At 32.7% G+C, this 13735-nt stretch overlaps 2 protein-coding genes across 3 annotated transcripts in view; one reads left to right on the forward strand and one right to left on the reverse strand.

Annotated features, from left to right (window-relative positions):
- LOC114333799 (uncharacterized) overlaps positions 1–13735 on the forward strand; it is an 84089-nt gene that overhangs the window by 17402 nt on the left and 52952 nt on the right. The gene's annotated exons all lie outside the window — the stretch shown is intronic.
- The window catches only part of LOC126885658 (gastrula zinc finger protein XlCGF57.1-like), a 118233-nt gene that overhangs the window by 1729 nt on the left and 102769 nt on the right, over positions 1–13735 (reverse strand). The gene's annotated exons all lie outside the window — the stretch shown is intronic.

Below are 13735 nucleotides of genomic sequence, written 5' to 3' on the forward strand. Positions count from 1 at the left end.
TATCGACAGTAGCACACGCGCAATGAGCAATGCTAAGTCAAATCGTGTCAGATTCATTCCCTTGGACAATTTATAATTTAAACAAACAATATTTATTGTTTAAACAAACTGCAAAATTTCAAAATTAAATACCTAGTCTGAAAATATTGAACATTTAATACCACCAGAAATAAATGTACCTAAGTACGAGCAAAAATAACGTTACAAAAGTTAGCTCGCCTCAAATTCTGAGGTACACTAAATTTGGCACAATCTGAATTTTAGTTTTTCTAAAATATTGTTACACTGGGGTGCAAAATTAACCGGACACCTTCAAAATGGGTCATTTTTGATGTCTCGAATTTCCTAAACCTGTTGTCCGATTTAAGTAATTTTTTAATATGTTATAGCCTTATTCTTTAACAATACCACTGTAATAATATTTTTGCTAAACAGGCAAATTTTCATTGTATTCCGGGTGTACCAATGACACTGTTTTTTTCTCAAACCTCGCATCACCCTGTGGAATATTTTAGCATGTATAAAGTAATCAAACTAAAACCCAACTATAGCCCCATATTTTTTCAACATGTTGTTTAATTCATTCGCTTATGTTGAACCATAAAAAAGTTAGGTACTTTAACAATTAGCCATGCTGTTCATCCATACAGGGTGTTTTTAAATAAGTATGGCAAACTTCAAGGGGTAATTCTATATGAAAAAATAATGACAGTTTGCCTCTTTATAAACCTATGTTCGCAAATGCTTCGTTTCTGAGATAGAGGGTGTTGAAATTTTTCTTAAAAATTGACGATTTATTTATTGCTTTAAAACTGGTTAAGATATGCAAATGAAATTTGGTGGGTTTTAAGACGTGGTTATTGTACATTTTTCGACATACAAATAAGAATTTAATATTCACCATTGGCGCGCATGCGGGTAATATGAGCTGTCATATTACCCGTATGCGCGCCAAAGGTGAATATTAAATTCTTAATTGCATATCAAGAAATGTGCAATAACTACGTCTTAAAACCCACCAAATTTCATTTGCATATCTCAACCGGTTTTAAAGCAATAAATAAATCGTCAGTTTGTAAGAAAAATTTCAACACCCCTATCTCGGAAACAAAGCGTTTGCGGACATACAGTTTACAAAGCAAACTGTCATTATTTTTTCATGCAGAATTACCCCTTAAAGTTTGCCATACTTATTTAAAAACACCATGTATTGATGAAAAACATGGATAGTTGTTAAAGTACCTAACTTTTTTATGGTCCAACATAAGCGAATGAATCAAAATCCAAAATATTGAGAGAAAACATGAGGCTATGGTTGAATTTTAATTTCAGTATTTTATAAATGCTAGAATATTCCACAGGGTGATTCGAACTTTGAGAAAAAAACACAGTTTGATTTTTACACCCGGTATACAATGAAAATTTAACTATTTAGCAACAATACTATTACATCGATATTGTAAAAGAATAAGGCTATACCATATTAAAAGATCACTTAAATCGGACAACAGGTTTAGGAAATTCGAGACATCAAAAATGATCCATTTTTAAGGTGTCCTGTTAATTTTGCACCCCAGTGTATGTTATTCTGTGAGTTCAGAGATTAAATGAAGCACAACGTTGTAACTAACTTTATTTTATTAGTATGTTAGATAAAATCTAACACGGTACCGATAGCTGATAAAATCCAAAGCAGTACCGAAATTCATTAATAAAGGATGATTCAGTGAAGCGGTACGATTTGACAACGCTGCTGACGATAAAATAGAGGAGCTGCGGGCTTGCGACGTAAAAGTTGTGAATCTAGAAAGTGGCAAGTTTAGTTATCATGGATAAGTGGTCGGGTGAACAACGTAAATTTGCTGTGAAAGCATATTACAAAAATGGTGAAACTTTGGTACCTACGTGTACAACGAGCGTTTTGTTTACACTTCCATTTTCCGCCCCTTGGTGCAGTTCCGTCTAACATGGCTATTGAGACTTGGATTAGGAACTTTGAAAGTAGTGGTTCAACATCACAAAAAAGAGGTGCAGTGTCAGAACTGCTCGCACACCACAGAATATTGAAGCGGTGCGAAATTCACTACACATGAGTTGTCGCAGGGATCTTTGTACAAAACTTTCACCACTTTTGTAATAAGCTGTCACAGCAAATGAGCGTTATTCACCCGACCACTTATCCATGATAACTAAACTTCCCACTTTCTATGGAATACGTAAGTATTCCATACCTACTAAGGCAAGGCAATAAGAAAAGACATAAGAAACTACAATGTAGAAAAAACAAAACAAGCAATAGAGCAAAATAAGAACATGAAAGTTTTGAAGAAAAGCGTACAAAAACGAAAAATAGAAATCAACAAACTAAGAAACAGAACTGGAAAAGAAACTACAGAGATGAAATATTAACAATAGTCGAAGAGTTCTACACAGAGTTATACAAATCAAGAAAAAAAGATGACAATACGCAACCTCCAATTACAGTAAAAACTGGGGTATTAAATCAAGGATCAGATTTAATGCCCGATATAACAAAATCAGAAATCAAAGAGGCTCTGAAGAAAATGAAAAATAATCGAACCCCAGGCGAAGATGGAATAGTATCAGAAGCACTAAAAATTGGAGGAAATATACTGCTTAAAAAAATTAAACTACTTTTCAATACCTGCCTTCACAACGCCAATATTCCAACAGAGTGGAACAACGCTACTATGATTCTATCACACAAAGCAGGAGACAAAGCCAATTTACAGAATTACAGACCGATTAGCCTCCTCAGCCATTTATATAAGTTATTTACGCGAATAATAGTTAAGAGAATGGAAAAAAAGTAGACTTATCAACCAAGAGAACAGGCAGGATTTCGAAAAAGTTACGGAAGAAATGACCATCTACAAAGTATAAAAACCCTAATAGAGAAAATAGTGGAAAACAATAAACCTCTAGTTCTTATCGATTTTCATAAAGCCTTTGACACAGTTGAGCTTAGCAAAATATTACAGGCGCTTAAAGAATGCAGGCTAGATTATAGGTATACAAAATTATTACACAAAATATACTTACAGGCAACAACCACTGTCAAATTACATACTAACAGTAATCGCATAAAAATAGAACGGGGGGTTAGACAAGGAGACCCAATGTCACCTAAACTTTTTAATACGGTCTTCGAACACGCTTTCAAGAGTTTGGATTGGATGACAAAGGGAATAAAAATAGATGGAGAATACCTAAACAACTTACGCTTCGCCGATGATATAGTCATAGTAGCTGATGATCTAGGTATGGCTAGGTAAGAGAGATGGTTCAAGAACTAGTTGTGGCTACAGAAAATGTAGGTTTAAATATAAACATCTCGAAAACAAAAATAATGACAATTTTGGTACCCAACCAGAACATCAGTTGGGAAGGAAATAGAACTCGTAGATAGATATAAATACCTTGGACATGAAATTGCGATTGGCAGGGATAATCAGACTCATGAACTGAAGAGATGAATAGGTCTTGGGTGGGCGGCATTTGGAAAACTGAGAGAAACTTTTAAAAGTGAGTAGGCCACATGCCTAAAGAGAAAGGTATTTGATCAGTGCGTCCTCCCAGTCTTGACGTACGGATCAGAAACACTTACCTTAACTAAAGCCTCGGCTACCAAACTAAGAGTCACGCAGAGAAGAATGGAGCGGTCAATGTTAGGAATGACTCAGCGAGACAAAATCAGAAACGAAGAAATCAGGAGAAGAACAAAGGTGACTGGCGTCATCGAGAGGATAGCCAGGTTGAAGTGGAGATGGGCAGGACACATAGCCAGAATGACAGATGGGCGACGGACGAAGAGGTTATTGGAATGGAGGCCAAGAGAAGCGTCGGTCGACCGCCTACAAGATGGACTGACGACTTGAGAAAGGTAAATAAAAACTGGATGAGAGCGGCGCAGGATAGATGGGGTTGGAAATAAGGGGAGGAGGCCTATGTCCAGCAGTGGACTTTTGAGGCTGGATGATGACGTAAGTATGGAATATTCCATACGTAGGTATGGAATACGTAAGTATAATTTTTTTCTGGGGCTTTTCGTTGTTTTCCTCGTAATACGAGAGATGTCGCTAGATTGCGTCTCAAAAGGTGGGTTCATTGCATCGCGATGGTTTGCCTTAAAAGAGGCAGAATGTTTATATTCCCTTCAGAGTTGTGACTGCATAAACTTCACTGATGATGCATAAGGATGCTGAAATAGTTGCTATATGGAGATGGTAGTCCAACTCTGAATCGAATATAAACAAAACCTGCCTTGAACCCTTTTTTATCTTTTCCATTTTACTCAGTTTTTGAGTATTTAGAAACTGTCTTTCGGTCCTTTTCCTAGACGAAGAGAAGGTAAATGCGTGGCCTAAGTGTCCTCTATTTGCTTTCTCCTATTTTCGTCGTCTCTACGTGATTATATATTGTAAAATCCGGAGATATGGGATGCAGCCAGAAAGCAGTTTATTAACGAAAAGTCTTAGATTTATAATATTGTTTATTATATTTTTATTTCAATTATTCTAATTGTTTAAAAAGTAGTAAACTTTGTATCTGGGGCTTTTCGTTGTTTTCCTCGTAATACGAGAGATGTCGCTAGATTGCGTCTCAAAAGGTGGGTTCATTGCATCGCGATGGTTTGCCTTAAAAGAGGCAGAATGTTTATATTCCCTTCAGAGTTGTGACTGCATAAACTTCACTGATGATGCATAAGGATGCTGAAATAGTTGCTATATGGAGATGGTAGTCCAACTCTGAATCGAATATAAACAAACCCTGCCTTGAACCCTTTTTTATCTTTTCCATTTTACTCAGTTTTTGAGTATTTAGAAACTGTCTTTCGGTCCTTTTCCTAGACGAAGAGAAGGTAAATGCGTGGCCTAAGTGTCCTCTATTTGCTTTCTCCTATTTTCGTCGTCTCTACGTGATTATATATTGTAAAATCCGGAGATATGGGATGCAGCCAGAAAGCAGTTTATTAACGAAAAGTCTTAGATTTATAATATTGTTTATTATATTTTTATTTCAATTATTCTAATTGTTTAAAAAGTAGTAAACTTTGTATCTGGGGCTTTTCGTTGTTTTCCTCGTAATACGAGAGATGTCGCTAGATTGCGTCTCAAAAGGTGGGTTCATTGCATCGCGATGGTTTGCCTTAAAAGAGGCAGAATGTTTATATTCCCTTCAGAGTTGTGACTGCATAAACTTCACTGATGATGCATAAGGATGCTGAAATAGTTGCTATATGGAGATGGTAGTCCAACTCTGAATCGAATATAAACAAAACCTGCCTTGAACCCTTTTTTATAATTTTTTTGTTCATTTTAAGCAGATATTCCTGTGAAACGTCTTTGATTAGATAACACAAACTTTTTGATTTTCTTAGGTATTTTAATATCTCTGACATGTGATCAGAGGCGAAAGATATAACATCTTGAGACTCATAATTCAAGGAAAAATAGAGGGTAGGAGAAACGTAGGAAGGAGATGCGTTTCCTGGTTGAGGAACCTGAGAGAATGGTTTGGTTGCAGCTCAAGGCAACTATTCAGAGCAGCTGCCTCGAAGGTCAAAATAGCCATGATGATTGCCAACCTTCGTCGCGGAGATGGCACTTAACGAAGGAGAAGGTATTTTAAAAATTCATAAATTTGGGTATGCCAGTTTCGAGGAATATAATAAAATATTTTTTATGAGTTTTAACAGATTTATTGTTTTTAAAATTGAGCCTAAAACGGAATCATAAATTGTTTCATTAAGGGGTAGGCGCAAAGTCTTGGTCAAATGCTATTTAAATGCATTCATTTTCTTCGAATCCTAAGACAACTAATAAATATTTTTGAAAAATTTAAACGCAGAATGGGAGATTACATTATTACCGAGGGCCGAAGTCCCTTAGAATAAACAAAAAGTTTCTTTTGAATGAAATATTTGAAATTTAAAATCCTCTTTTCCTCTTTTCTCTTCTCTAACTTATTAAAATAAACATTATAGGAGTTTTCAGGGACTTTCAGCCCTCGGTAATAATGTAACCTTTCATTCTGCGTTTAAATTTTTCAAAAATACTTATTAGTTTTCTCAGGATTAAAAAAAATGAATGCATTTAGATAGCATTGGACCAAGATTTTGCGCCTACCCTCATAAGAACAAATATAATTTTTAAGAATAAAATCAATCCCTGGTACTTATTCAGCATGATCATTTTTGACAAAGTAATTTTAAAGAAATTTCACAATTGCATGATTTTTATTCAATATGAGTTCTAAAATGCCTTTCCAAATTAACTTTTTGAGAAAACTGCTTAAGGTGATACAGTAGCGATCAACAGGTAGCCAAAACGCGTTCCAAGATTGCGGCTGTAATTTTGAATATTTTTTCGAGATATTTGGCACACGTATTCGTAATATAATAAAGAATGGCGGTACAGAGCCCAATTAGAAAAATATGTTAATATGTGGAAATTACTCTGTAATTAAATACAATATTAAAAAAACGAGCCTGTACCGCCATTAAGAAGAACAAAAAAATACACTTTCTTCAAATAAACTTTTTTATCCGATGCCTAGATTTTGTGTCATTTTGGAACTACTAATGAAATAAAAAATTTTAGTAGTTCCAAAATGACACAAAATCTAGGCATCGGATAAAAAAGTTTATTTGAAGAAAGTGTATTCTTTTGTTTTCGGATTAACAAATAATCCATCATTAGTGTTAAAAGCCCTAAAATAATAAGTATAACTTACTAATAAGGTTAAGAATTGCCAGAGGTCATACTTAAAATAGGATGCATACCTGAGCCACCAAAATGTTATGGGTAAAAACCCTTTAATTAAGGCCTTAATAATAATTCTAAGTCTATTGTTTCCACTTTGTTTTCCTAATAAATACAACTTATTGTTGACCTGGTACCTAAATACAGTTGAGTCCGCGAGTCTTCACCCGTGCGTCATCACTTAAAGCATACGAAATAAGTCGGAAATCTATAGGGCTTTTCATCGACTGTCATTTGTTTCGAGCTTCTGTCATATGTTGTATAATCTGTGTATAATATTAATATACACGGATTATATGACATATGACAGAAGCTCGAAACAAATGACTGTGAATGAAAAACCCTATTTCACGCAACAACAACTGACAGAAAGTGGTTACTGTTCCGATTACGGGTTTTATTATAAAATTTGACGTTATCAAATATATAGAATGTCAAATGTAAGTTTTGCTTCAAAATTTTTGCGCAGAATTACAGCTACATTTGAAGTAGCTTAATAAATTCTTTTATTATTATTGATTACTAAATAAATAAACAATTTATAAAAAAATCCAATAACATATTTTATTTTTGTTATTTTATTCACTTTGACGGAAATCTAAACACAGTCATTTCTTTACTGTGTGAATGACGTTAGCTTTGTATGTTTTAAATATTAATTGCCTAAATATAATTATTTACCTTAAAATTTCAAAGCCCAATATAAAATTAGTTGTGAAAACAACAGTTTGTGTAATATAAAGAAACTTCAAAACGCAAAAATTCGACAAAAACCGCAAAAAGTTCAACTGACTGACAGCCACAAAATTAAACAAATCAGAAACGTCAAACAAATTGTGCCTAAAATATGAAAACATACCGAATCGTCTTTTTTTGTACCTATCTCTTTTAAATGCACTGAGTCTAGATGGTTCATAAAAATAACATGTGTTGTTACTTAATAACAAGCGGCAGCTGGTTTGTCATGAGTTTCATGCATGGAAGAGAATGATGCTAGATAAAAAGTATGTGTTTTATCTCGCCAGGTATTAATGACGCACGGGTAAAGACTCGCGGACTCAACTGTATCATGTTTTCATATTCATGTTTTTAATCATTGCATCAGTTTTTTACATTTGGGTTCGAATATTTTTAACCCCAATATATGGATATTTGATAATGTTTTATTTTCAACATCAACATAAACTTATTTGACTAAAGTAACAATACAACAATAAGTTTTCAATTAAAAGTCACTTAGTAATATTTTTAATATTTTTCAATATCATTAATGTTTCTATTAGGTTGAAAACTTTACCTTTCAGTTGCCAGATGACGCTAGTCACCTACTCCATAAACGTCAATTCCAATGCGGGGATAAGCTTTCGTAGTTTTGCCACTTCTTCGGGCAGAGAGCAGCAAACCTACGCCTCTCTGATGATGACTCCAAATAGAGCCGAAAATCGTCGATTTAAAGTGCTGGTTTGCGCTCCCTGTTCTAAGTGAAAAATAAGACAGTTTTGCCTTCGCATTGCAACTGAATAAAAATGGAATACATTTTTATTTTATTTTTAACAATACAACAGTTCATAACGTTGTATTGACAGTTTGTGTTTGACATATGTACTTCTAAAGTTCCTTTACCTTTAGTTGACATTCAACTCTCAATATGTGAGGTTAATCCCTTTCACATTACACCCACGTGGGTTAGAGTCCTGTGTTGCTCTGGGTAATATCCAGGAATATTTGCAACATCCAATATTATTATTAACAATATGTAGTATCATTTAAGATCGTGTAACATTTAAAGGGTTTTTACCCATGACATTTTGGTGGCTCACGCATGCATGCTATTGTAAGTATGACCTCTGGCAATTCTTAACCTTAGTCAATTTTTACAACATTTTCCTTTACTAATTAGGTTATACATACTTATATTTTTTGTGACTTATGGTATACAGCCAGCTACAGGAATTTTATTTTCCTCGTGGATTTTTGTCTTATGTACATCCAGAGAAAGTTTATGAGCAAACTGCTTTAAACAAATTTCACACTTGTAAGGTTTTTCCCCAGTGTGCACTCTCAAATGTACTTTCAAATGACTTGCTTTACTAAATTGCTTAAAACAAATCTCACACTTATAAGGTTTTTCCCGAGTGTGCACTCTCAAATGTGTTTTCAAATGACTTGCTTTACTAAATTGCTTAAAACAAATCTGACACTTGTAAGGTCTTTCCCCAGTGTGCACTCTCAAATGTACTTTCAAAAGACTTGCTTTACTAAATTGCTCAAAACAAATTTCACACTTGTAACGTTCTTCGCCTGTGTGAACTTTCTTATGAATATCCAGAGAAACATTATAAGCAAACTGCTTAAAACAAATTTCACACTTATAAGGTTTTTCCCCGGTGTGCAATCTCATATGTACTTTCAAATGACTTGCTACAATAAACTGCTTTAAACAAATTTCACACTTGTAAGGTTTTTCTCCATTGTGCACTCTCAAATGTACTTTCAAACTAGTTGTTCTAGTAAACTTCTTCAAACAAATTTCACACTTGTAAGGTTTTTCTCCCGTATGTGTTGTCATATGTCTTTTCAAAACCCCTGAGTCGGTAAACCTCTTTAAACAAATTTCACACTTGTAAGGTTTTTCCCCAGTGTGCAATCTCATATGCAATTTTAAATATATTGATTTAGTAAACGCCTTAAAGCAAATTTCGCACTTGTTTTCGCCAGTGTGAACTTTCGTATGGTCATCCAAATTTCTTTTTTCAGTAAAATGCTTAAAACAAAGTTCACACTTGTAAGGTTTTTCTCCTGTATGTGTTCTCACGTGTCTTTTCAAATCACTCGCTCTTTTAAACAGCTTAAAACAAATTTCACACTTGTGAGGTTTTTGTCCTGTGTGAACTATCATGTGTTTTTTTAATGAACATATGTGGGAAAGTTGATTAGAACAGATTTTACAATTTGTTTTTTCTTCTATAGGTTGTTTATCACATGAATGTACAAGTACCGTTTTCGTAGTTTCCGATGTGTTTTCATCTTCAAGAAAGCCTAAAAAAAAACGAAAATATATTTTTTTATTTCAGAAAAACTTGATAAAAATGAAATTTTTTGATAACTTGGTATCGTATGGCTGAAATACACTATGGCACGATCTAAATTTTAGTTTTTGGAAATGGTTCGAGTTCAGAGATTAAGTGAAGCACATCGTGATTTAATAACATGCTCATTATTCACTATTTTTGAATAGATAATAACACCTATTACTTTACCTGTGAGTAATACTTCATTACTCACGAACTGAAGTTAGGTTCAAGTGGTGCATACCACTTTTAATATACATATTATTCCTATATAAACTGCAAATAAAATTACTTAAACTTGTTTATTTAATACATAATTATTGTAATTGTAATGGATCAGTATATTTTTTACGTTTATACATTGTTTACTATAAATTTTGACGTTTATCATTTTAAGTGACAGTGAAATTAGCGAATTTCAATGTGTCGGTTGAAATTTACAAATTTATAACTTAAGAGCACACAGTAGCGATCAACAGATAGCAACAAACGCGGTCCAAGATTGCGAAAGTTCTGCGAACTTTTAAAAATGAGGCAACAGTGCGTCGGTAATTCGACACTGACAATGACGTTTGTACTTTATACTATCAAAAACAATAATTTTTATACACATAGGCGCGAAATGTTGCCAAGTCAGTGACGTTCGATTTCTTGTTATAAAAAAATCGATTTTTAGTAGTTCCAATGTGACACAAAATCTAGACACGGGATAAAAAAGTTTATTGGAAGTAAGTGTATTTTTTTCTTTCTTAATGGCGGTACAGGCTCCTTTTTTCAATATTTTATTTAGTTATAGAGTAATTTCCACATAGATACTAACATATTTCTAAAATTGGGCTTTGTACCGCCATTCTTTATTATATTACGACTATTTGTGCCAAATATCTCGACAAAATATTCAAAATTAGATCCACAATCTTGGAACGTGTTTGTTGCTACCTGTTGATCGCTACTGTTTGCTCTTAAGTGTATTGTGTTTATTGTAAAAAACAGACTTATATATTATCATAGACAGAGTGTCATTCAGAGCGAAGTGACGACACCATCTTTTTTATTTGGCTTAGTGCTGTTTCACTCTTACATGCTCTTACGTATAGTAAAGCTGCGACAGTTGTTCTCCCCTTGACTACCGCAAACCAGTCCATGAGATCTTGTCGTCAGAAAGCGCGAAAGGTAGGCTCACTCTATGTTAATATATACCTCTATGGTAAAAAGTGATATTGTGTTAAATACAGTGATGAGCGCACTTATAACCGGCAAAATAACGCAAAAGATGGAAAACATAATACGTTGTGAAATAAAAACAGATGAAACTAGTAGAGATGGAAATTATAGACATAAACTTATAAATTAACAATACATTACATAGTTTCACATCCTTAGACGTCTGTGACAGAAGTATTTTATAAAATTCTCGTGTCACAGTGACAGTTTTCATACTCCTCCGATGCGTCTAAAGGTGGGAAACTATGTAAAGTAATGTTAATTTATACTTTTATATCGATAATTTCCACCTCCACTAGTTTCATCTCTGTTTACTTCACAATGTATTATGTTTTCCATATTTTGCGTTATTTTGCCAGGTTACTAGCGCCCTCATCACTGTATATTATACCATATTATATATAATTATATTATATATACTTACAGTGGGTGATCATATTATTAGAGCCACCTAGTAAAATTCAATGTTTTAGAGGAAGTTGTATCCATATGGAAAACTTTTTTATTATTAATTTTACGAAAAAAAGTTATTCTTCATAAAAAGCTCTGCATGGTCCAAAACCTTAGATTCAATCATCAGATATTAAATTTTATGAATATTATACGAGATATGTCAAAAAGATTGAATTTCACTCAAGAGTAAAGTACATAGCATTATTTTTCACAATATTGAAAATTGCTATTATGAAAAATTGTTTGAAATTAAAAACTATATTCTAATATGCAATTACATCTTTGTAATTGAAAAAATTTTTTTTGAAAAATTATGGATAACATGACATTAGTTTCTGCTATTACAATACTTATTTATTATTAATTTTACGAAAAAAAGTGATTCTTAATAAAAAGTTTTGCATGGCCTAAGTCTAAAACCTAAAATACAACCATCTTATATCAAATTTTATCATTTTTTTACGAGGTGTGTCAAAAAAGATAAATTTAGATCAAAAGTAAAGTACCTTTATAGTTCAGAATATTTCAATTAGAAGAATGTAATTACATACTGAAACATAGTTTTTAATTCTAAATAACTTTTCATAATAACAATTTTCGATATTGTAAAAAATAAATGTATTTTACTCTTGAGCGAAATTCATATTTTTTGACACACCTCGTATAAAATTGATAAAATTTGACATAAGATGGTTGTATTTTAGGTTTTAAACCATGCAGAACTTTTTATTGAGAATCACTTTTTATCGTCAAATTAATAATAAAAGAGTTATCAGAATTGAAATAACTGAAAATAATGTTAATATCCATAATTTTCAAAAAAAAATTTCAATTAGAAGGATGTAATTGCATATTAGAATAAAGATTTTAATTCCAAACAACTTTTTATAATACCAATTTTCAATATTGTGAAAAATAAAGCTACTTTACTCTTGAGTGAAATTCAAACTTTTTGACATACCTCGTATAATATTCATAAAATTTGTTATTTGATGGTTGAATCTTAGGTTTTGGACCATGCAGAGCTTTTTATAAAGAATAACTTTTTTTCGTAAAATTAATAATAAAAAAGTTTTCCATATGGATACAACTTACAGGGACATACTGTATATGGAAGAATATATTTAGAAATTAAATTAATGATGTCATACTATTATGTATATAATGACATCTTTAATCCAATTTCTAAATAATATTCTTCCATATATATTCATTTTTCTTAATGTGTATGCGAGTTAGTGTGTTAAGAATAGGATCGTATCCAACTTGGTGTCTATGCATTTTGACGTTGCGACCCTGACACAAATTGTGGGGACATCTGGTGACTGTCTCAATTTAAATCAAACAAATTTTCCTATTAGGCTGACCTACTATCTCCCTATATAAACAATGGTCCTATACTATATTTTGTGAATTTAGTAAAAATTGCGCGTTCGTTACACTAATGATACCAGAACATCATGGGAAATCCAAAGACATCTCACCAAGGAAAATCGCAGAAATAAAAACTTTAATATTCAATACTAATCACTCCAACAGAAACATAGCATAATTAAAATATAAAAAGGTCGTAGAAAAAGTATAGTATTCTACTCGCATGTAACGGCTATTACTCACGGTGATGAATTACGACACTCACCTTCGGCTCATGTCGCAAACTTCATCACCGTGAGTAATAGCCATCATTACATGCTCGTTGAATAATATACTAGTATTTAACTCAAAAACTCAATTACAAACACATACCACATTACTAATTGCATTAATAAATCGCTTTGAAAACAATTCGTACCGAACCCATAAGAAAAAGAAATAATTTTTCCTATAGCTGGCTGTATACCATCAATCACAAAAATTTAAGGGGATAGGCGCAAACTTTCGGCTCCAATGCTATTTAAATAGATTCATTTGTTTCGACTCCAGAGAAAGCTAGTAAGTATTTTTTAAAAATTTAAACGAGAATGAAAGATTACGTAATAAACGAGGACCGAAAGTCTCTGAAAACTTCTATGTTAATTTTAATAATTTAGAGGGGTGAAAAAAAAAGAGAAAATTTAGTGTGATTTTTAATTTCAAATATCTCATTCAAAAGAAAGTTTTTATTTATTCTAGGGGACTTTCCGCCCTGGGTAATAATTTAGTCTTTCATTCTGCGTTTAAATTTTTCAAAAAAAAATTATTTATTGTTTATTATTTATGGAA

Source organism: Diabrotica virgifera, chromosome 5 (assembly GCF_917563875.1).
Source record: "Diabrotica virgifera virgifera chromosome 5, PGI_DIABVI_V3a".
Taxonomy (NCBI): Eukaryota; Metazoa; Arthropoda; class Insecta; order Coleoptera; family Chrysomelidae; genus Diabrotica; species Diabrotica virgifera.